The following is a 7,825-nucleotide window of genomic DNA, read 5'->3' as shown; positions in this document are numbered from 1 at the left end:
CTCTGGGAACACTTAAAGCCTATAAGTCTCCCAATCAGAGTTGCCCCTAAGATCCTGGAATAGCATAACACACTCAAAACTCCCAATAAATCAGCTGCAGGATCATCCCAAAAATTTCCTCTAAAGGGGCCTGGCCTTAACAAAAGCATTAAAAAAGCCTGAGCCTAACATAAAGTTCAGAATCAAGAAATATTCTCTAAGAATGAGCAAACAAAATAATCATTTCAATTTTTAAAGTTATTATGGCGAAAAGATTTCACCTGAAAGAAACCCCAAAATGAAAATTTATAGGAACATCATAGTTGAAATCCAGAGTTTCTATGTCCATTCAAAAATATTGTAAGCATCTAGGGAAAAAAGAATTCAGGTATACAAGAGCCACAGAGAGGATCACACAAGATTTGGCAGCTACTACTATAAAGAAGAGGGGGTGTTGCAAAACAATATTCTATTCTGCAAAGGATAAAAGCTTAAAACTAAGAATAACTTGCCTCCCAAAAACTGAATCCTACAGCATTAAAATATGAACCTCTAATTGAATAGAGGACTTCCAAGCATTTCTGATGAAAAGATCAGAGCTGCATAAAAACTTTGAAATACAAACACAGGAGTCAATTAAAATATAAAAAGGTAAACAGAAGTAAGCAATTTCAAGGGACTAATCATGGATAAACTGTTTACATTCCAATATGGAGAAATGATACAAATATTCACAGGGGTAATAGTGAGAAAGAAACCCTGGGTGTGGTTCTGTTATGTCTTAAAAATCTTTGAAAAACTGGAATTGTAGCATAAAAAATGGAGTATGGTTTGGAGAAATCTCACATAATTAGAGTTGGAGGGAGGGATAAGAGAAGTGACTGATGCTTGAACCTCACTTTCATCTGCATTGGTCACAAGGGGGAGGCAGATGCAATAATATATTTTACAAAATAGAGGAACATGAGGGAAAGTGGGAAAAGGAAGAGAAGTAAGAAGATAGGTAGATTAAGGAAAGGATTCATCTTGAGTAAAACAAATTCTGAGGATGTACAAAAATATTTTTTTAACAGTTTTTTTTTACCCTTACCTTCCATTTTTAGAATCAATACTTTGTATTGGTTCTACAGCAGAAGAGTGGTAAGGGCTATGTAATGGTGGGGGGGGGGGGAGTGACTTATCCAGGATCACACAGCTAGGAAGTCTTTGAGACCAGAATTGAACCTAGGACCTCCCTTCTCTAGGTCTGGCTTTCAATCCACTGAGCCATCCAGCTGCCCTCTAATAACTTTTGTTGTTGTTGGGTTGTTTTTTTTTTGCCTCAAAAATAATTTTATTTAAAGAGGATTTCTTTTGAGGGACAAAAATAGGAGAAATACTTTCACTTCCTTTCTCACTGTCTCGATGATGGCTATCATTCTTGTATCAGTTGCTTGAGGTACTTTCAATATCTAGAATCTTTTTACTTATTTATTTTATATTTTTCCATGGTTACATGATTCATGTTCTTTCCCTCCTTTCCTCTATCCCCCCTCCCAGAGCCAATGAGCAATTCTACTGGGTTTTACATGTATCGTTGTTCAAAACCTATTTTCATTTTACTAATATTTGCAATAGAATGATCATTTAGAGTCTAAATTTCCAATCATATCCCCATCAAACCATGTGATCAATCATATTTTTTTCTTCTCTGTTTCTACTCGCACAGTTCTTTCTCTGGATGGGGATAGTGTTCTTTCTCATAAATTCCTCTGGATTGTCTTGGATCATTTCATTGTTGCTAGTAGAAAAGTTCAGTACATTCTATTGTACCATAATATATCAGTCTCTGTGTACGACATTCTCCTGGTTCTGCTCCTTTCACTCTGCATCCGTTCCTGGAGGTCTTTCTAGTTCACATGGAATTCCTTCAGTTTATTATTCCTTTTAGCACAATAGTATTCCATCACCAATAGATACCACAGTTTGTTCAGTCATTCCCCAACTGATGGATGCCCCCTCATTTTCCAGTTTTTTGACACTACAAAGAGCATGGCTATAAATATTTTTGTGCCTGTATTTTTCTCTATTATTTCCTTGAGGTACAAACCCAGCAGTGGTATGGCTGGATCAAAGGGCAGGCATTCTTTTAAAGCCCTTTGAACATAGTTCCAAATTGCCTTCTAGAATGGTTGGATCAGTTTACAATTCCACCAGCAATGCATCAGTGTCCCAAATTTGTCACATCCCCTCCAACATTTATTACTTTCCTTTGATGTCATATTGGCCAATCTGCTAGGTGTGAGGTGGTACCTCAAAGTTATTTTGATTTGCATTTCTGTATGAGAGATTTAGAATACTTTTTCATGTGCTTATTGATAGTTTTGATTTCTTTATCTAAAAACTGCCTGTTCATGTCCCTTGCCCATTTATCAATTGGAAAATGGCTTGATTTTTTGTACAACTGATTTAGCTCTTTATAAATTTGAGAAATTAGACCTTTGTCAGAGGTTTTTGTTATAAAGATTTTTTCCCAATTTGTTGCTTCCCTTCTAATTTTGGATGCATTAGTTTTCTTTGTCCAAAAACTTTTTTAATTTAATGTAATCAAAATTTTTCATTTTACATTTTGTAATATTCTCTATCTCTTGCTTGGTCTTAAATTCTTTCCTTTCCCACAGATCTGACAGGTATACTATTCTATGTTTACCTAATTTACTTATAATTTCCTTCTTTATATTTACTAACAGCTCTTTTTGTGATGGCAAAGAGTTAGAAACTGAGGAGGTGTAACTATCAACAGGGAAATGGCTTAACAAGTTCTGGTACATAAATACAATTAAATACTATTATACTGTAAGAAATGATGAAATGGATGGTTTCAAAGAGAACTGGGAACACTTGTCCAAACTGATAAAGAAGAAAGTCAGCAAAATCAGGAAAACAATGATAACATTGTAAAGACACACAATTCTGAAAGGCTTAGAAATTCTGATCAACATACTGGCCAATCATGATTTTGGAGAACTCATGATGAAAAAATTGCTACCCACTTTCTGAGAAGTGAAGAATTCCAAGTAAGGAATGAGACTTCCCCTCCTTCCCCCCCCCCCAGCAGATAAGGAATTTGTTTGGCCTGATGATACATGTTTATAATTGAGATTTTATTGTTGTTGGGTTTTTTCTCAATTGGAGAAGAAAGAAGATAAGAGGAAGAAAAAGATATGTTTTTTTTTGCTGATTAAAAAATGTTTTAAAATAATTTTTTCAAAGAAATGGCACATTCCTCTCCATAGGAAGAACTTTATATCTGCTTCTTAGTTCTAAGTGTAAGGTGGACCTTCTTTCTTTCCTCCACCATCTCGAATTCTTCAACTCTGCAGCCTTCTGATACAGATGAAAATTTCCCTCTGCCTCTCTAAAGCCTTTGACTTCATGTCCTTTATGAAACATTTCTTCCACTGAATCAAGATTCACTGCAACTACTGTTCTTACCCTCAAGAAACCTACAAAATAAGGGGCAAGTAGAGCCAGATACTCAAAGGATATTTCCTATTAAAGTTTAACAATGAGGATAACAAGATGGCTCAGTAAATAGAGCCAGACCTGGAAATAGGAGGTCCTGAGTTCAAATTTGACTTCAGACACTTCCTAGCTGTGTGAGCCTAGACAAGTCACTTAACCCCAGTTGCCTAATTCTTATTTCTCTGCCCTGGAATCAATACTCAGTATTGATTCTAAGACAGAAGAGAGGGGTTAAAAAAAAAACTCAACAGCTATGGTGTATATAACCTGCAGTTGTTTTTGATGAAATGTATTTGATCTTCTGACCCAAGGAGATAAGGCAGGGAGCCTTAAGCAGTGTAGGGGCAGCCAAGGTGGCCTTTTTCCTGAATATAAACTGTAGGTGAAGACAATTCATCACAACAAACAGCACAACTTCAAGGATTTGACTTTTAAAAACCACTATGAAAAAAAAGGACCAAAGTCACTTCACAATAGTGGGGATGGCAAAAGAAGCCAAAATCACTTGTGATTAGTGAAGTCTTTGCTTCTGTCAAGCTGGCATGCCTAAGGGGACAGCAGTCATGGGCCTCTATCAGCACATGGCAGATGGTATGAGGGCCATCACCAAGCAGTGTTTCATTAGCAGCCCACTTATCAAGCCAACCTGTCAGGCAAACACCCAGGCTGGGGCCCAGCCACCTTCCCTTCGCCAAAGCAAACAACCCCTACACTCCGGCTCAGGGCTCTCTTTGTTCGTAATTTAGCAAAGCTGTCATAGGCCTCTTCGGGAGCCCTCATTAAGTTGAATTTGTGGCTATTAGCCTGAGAACCAAAGCCTAGAGAGAAACTGATTTAGCACAAGCCTCCTCAGCTTTTAGACTTCGCAGCAGTCCAAGGTGAATTCATTTGATTTAGTATTCCCGAGCAAAGCTCAGAAAGTTTAAATACCAGGCAAGGGGATGTAGAGATGGGTATAGAAGCCCCTCTAGGGGGTATTAGTCATTAACTGTCAGATTTGTGGCTTCAGACAGCCAAGGATATTTTTTTTAATCTGAAAAAAATGTGGCTAACTTTCTTGCTAAGAGTTTAAAAAAGCAAAAATCGTTGTTGCCTCTTTCCTTAAATTTGGAGCTTGCTCTCTCTGGAGAAGCAGAGAACCAGCAAAGATAGGAATACCTCAGATTTCTCATTACAAAGCTTTCTAGCCTAAGTTTTTTTCCATTATTCAAAAAAACCAAACCTCCCTTCTTGTTCTAGAAGACACCTCAGCAGAGAGGAGTATTTAGAGGTAAATGAGTTATTATACTGGTAGTTTATCTGGGGCAGGAGAATTTACTGCGATGCCAAATCCAATATAAAGTAAGCCAGCTTCTAAATGATTGCTGCTCAGAAAGAAAACAATGAGCTTGAACTGTTTTTCTTTTTCTCTTTCATATCAGAAGTCCTTATGTAAGATGTGTATATTAGAATGCTCTCTGCTGTAAATTTCTCATTTTGTGTTTCTTGAAGTAACATTTGACCCCCTAGTGTTCAATGCATGCATAAATCATGAAGGGGATGTGGAGTTTTTTTGTTGGAAGGAGAGGGAACTCTCACTTTATGTTCCTGGATCATTCTCACTGACATCATTTCCTAATCCTGTCCTAGACTGCTCTGCAATGGATGAGAAGCAGTATCAAAGATGGTGGAGAAGAAACCAACCTATTTCTAATCTATGGTCTAAAATCTGTCCCAAAAATCTCCTCAGAGAAAAGGAAAGTAATATTTATAGCCCAGGCCTTAAAAGAAGGGATGTCAGTGGATAGAAATGAAAGCAGTTTGGCAGTATAATATGAGAGAGAGCAAAGGGTAGAGAGCTAAAAGAAGGTAGGGTTAAGAATGGGAATGGTAGGAGCAGCTAGGTGGCTCAATGGATAGACAACCAGGCCTAGAGTCAGAAAGACTTGAGTTCAAATCCAACCTCAAATATTTCCTAGCTATGTGACACTTAACACTGTTTGCCTCAGTTTCCTCATCTGTCAAATGAGCTAGAGAGGGAAATGAATGGCAAACTGCCCCAGTAGCCTTGCCAAGAAAATCCCAAACAGGGTCACAAATAGTTGGATATGACTGAAATGACTGAACAACACTCCTCGAGATGATCAGTACAAAAACCAGCTCCCTAGGTCCCTATCAAGAAATAACCCATATAAAATACATTTGCAGTACTTAAAGTACTATATTAAAAGTACTTATTAGGTGGTTAAAAAGCTAAGTACCCCAAAGGGAAGGTACAGATAGAACCTGGCCAGCTCCCCAGCTATCTACTCCCTCAGATCCAAAATGGGTAGAGTAAATATAGAAAACGAAATGAGTTCTTCTGCAGAATAAGCAGAATAAAACTCCTCTTTATTGATTGGTCACAAAAGATCACAGGCATTTTATCTACACAAACAAAATCTAACAGGATGGGGCTCAGGAGCACAGCAAAGCAAGGGCTCAATCATTCAGGTGTCCAGAGAGATGAGCACTAAAGAGTATCAGATGCATTACAGTAAAAGCCATCAGAAGTAAGCCTGGGACTTTGCAATGGTATTATCTTAATTAAATCAGATCTGAGGCTTTGAGGTTTGGGTTCCTCAAGTTGACTGGGGAGGAGAGAGCTGGGATCATAAGATAAAAAGCACAAGCTTGACTTGCAAAATGGGAGAGAGACATAGAGGGAAAGATGGCAGATGGATCAGCTGTATTGTTTACCCATTGTATAGTTGAGGGTGAGCTACATCCCTGCTTATGAAGCCATGGAGACCAGAAGTCAATATGATAAGGTGAAAGCTTTCTTTTTTACTGAGCATAGATTCTTTGTCTTTAGGCACCTGAGACAAAAATGGGATAGCACTGAACCATACTCCAGGGACGGTTTCAGGGGCCAAATGGTTAATGCCAATCATGCTGGCATCCCTATATCAGGAGTGAAGAGGATGAGGGACTTTCTGCCCCATAAGCATCATAGGGGACTTAATGAGGAGCACTTCTGACATTTATGAAGGTTGAAAATGACTGCTTAGACATTTTGTATTCTTGGTAAGATGTGTCTTGAAGGGACAGTCTGATTATTTGCTGTTGTGATTTTCATGGCCAAATCTTTTTCTAGGTTACCGTAAGTAACAAAGGTACTAGAGCCAACAATGAAGTTTCTTCTAATGATGTGTCACGCTGACTCTAGTAACAAGGTTTGCCAAAGAGAACACAATTAGGGAGAAAACTCTGCCCTTTTTTTGCATTATTTTTGGGATCTAGCACATTCCAACTGGCTGGCTAACTCCCTTCCTTTTAGTCCAACTCCATTTGGCTGCTCTCTCCCTTTAGCAGACAAGCACATATTATACTCCTTTTTGTCCAAACTTCCCTTCTGCTTTTACCATCTTTGATGCATCATTCTCTTTGTATTTACAAATGTCATCATTTATTCTTCTTAAGATCTTTCTTGCATATTGTTGTCTCCTTCAAGTGTGAGAATCCTGTCTTAATTTTCTTTCCTGAGATTCTATACTGGGTCTTCACACAATAAAGTTTGAGTGAATACATTAATGAGTATCCTTCAAAATCAGAATTAGAGTCCTTGAGAAGCATGCTTCTGAGACCCTGAGGGGCAGGGAGATCAAGATGCTTCCTACCGCCTCCTCTTGCACTTTAACACAAGTGCCATTGATGACAGAGTAACATAATGACAGAGTTATACTATACAGTCCTACCTAAAATGTCACTTCAAACACTTATGAGCTTTGTTACCCTGGGCAAGTCACTTAACCTCTCTCAGCCTCAGTTTCCTCATCTGCAAAATGGAAATAATAGCAGTACCAACCTCACAGAGTTGTTGTCTGCATCATAAAAGATAATGTGTTAAATGCTTTGCTAACTTTAAACGTTAAATAAATGTTAGATATTCTCATTATTGCCTGCAAACAATCTAAAAGAATTACTATTTCCTTTCAGGTTTGGCAAACCATTGAACTAATAATGCCAGCCCAGCCACCCAGCAGAAAAGCAAGGACAGAATATAGATCAAACTCCTTTCTTCTTTCATCTTCTCTTTGGATGTGATGCCTAAATGGATGGAACAACATGTGACTTGAGCTCTAATGGAAAGCCTTGTGTTTCTGTAAGGAAGGGACACCAGAAGCATTCAAGAATGATGGGCTATGCTGAGGTGGGGCCAGGAAGTAGAGAGATGGAGGCGTTTTTTATTGGTTTTGTATTTTTAAAGTAATTCCCCTTAACCTTTAGGAAAAAAAACTTGGGTCTAGATCTTGCCTTTTGAATAACTTGGATACCTTGAGATTATGAAACAGCAATCTTGCAAGATGGAGCCAGGATATTT

This window comes from Monodelphis domestica, chromosome 2, assembly GCF_027887165.1.
Source record: "Monodelphis domestica isolate mMonDom1 chromosome 2, mMonDom1.pri, whole genome shotgun sequence".
NCBI classification, from domain to species: domain Eukaryota; kingdom Metazoa; phylum Chordata; class Mammalia; order Didelphimorphia; family Didelphidae; genus Monodelphis; species Monodelphis domestica.
This window is presented reverse-complemented; position numbering follows the sequence as displayed.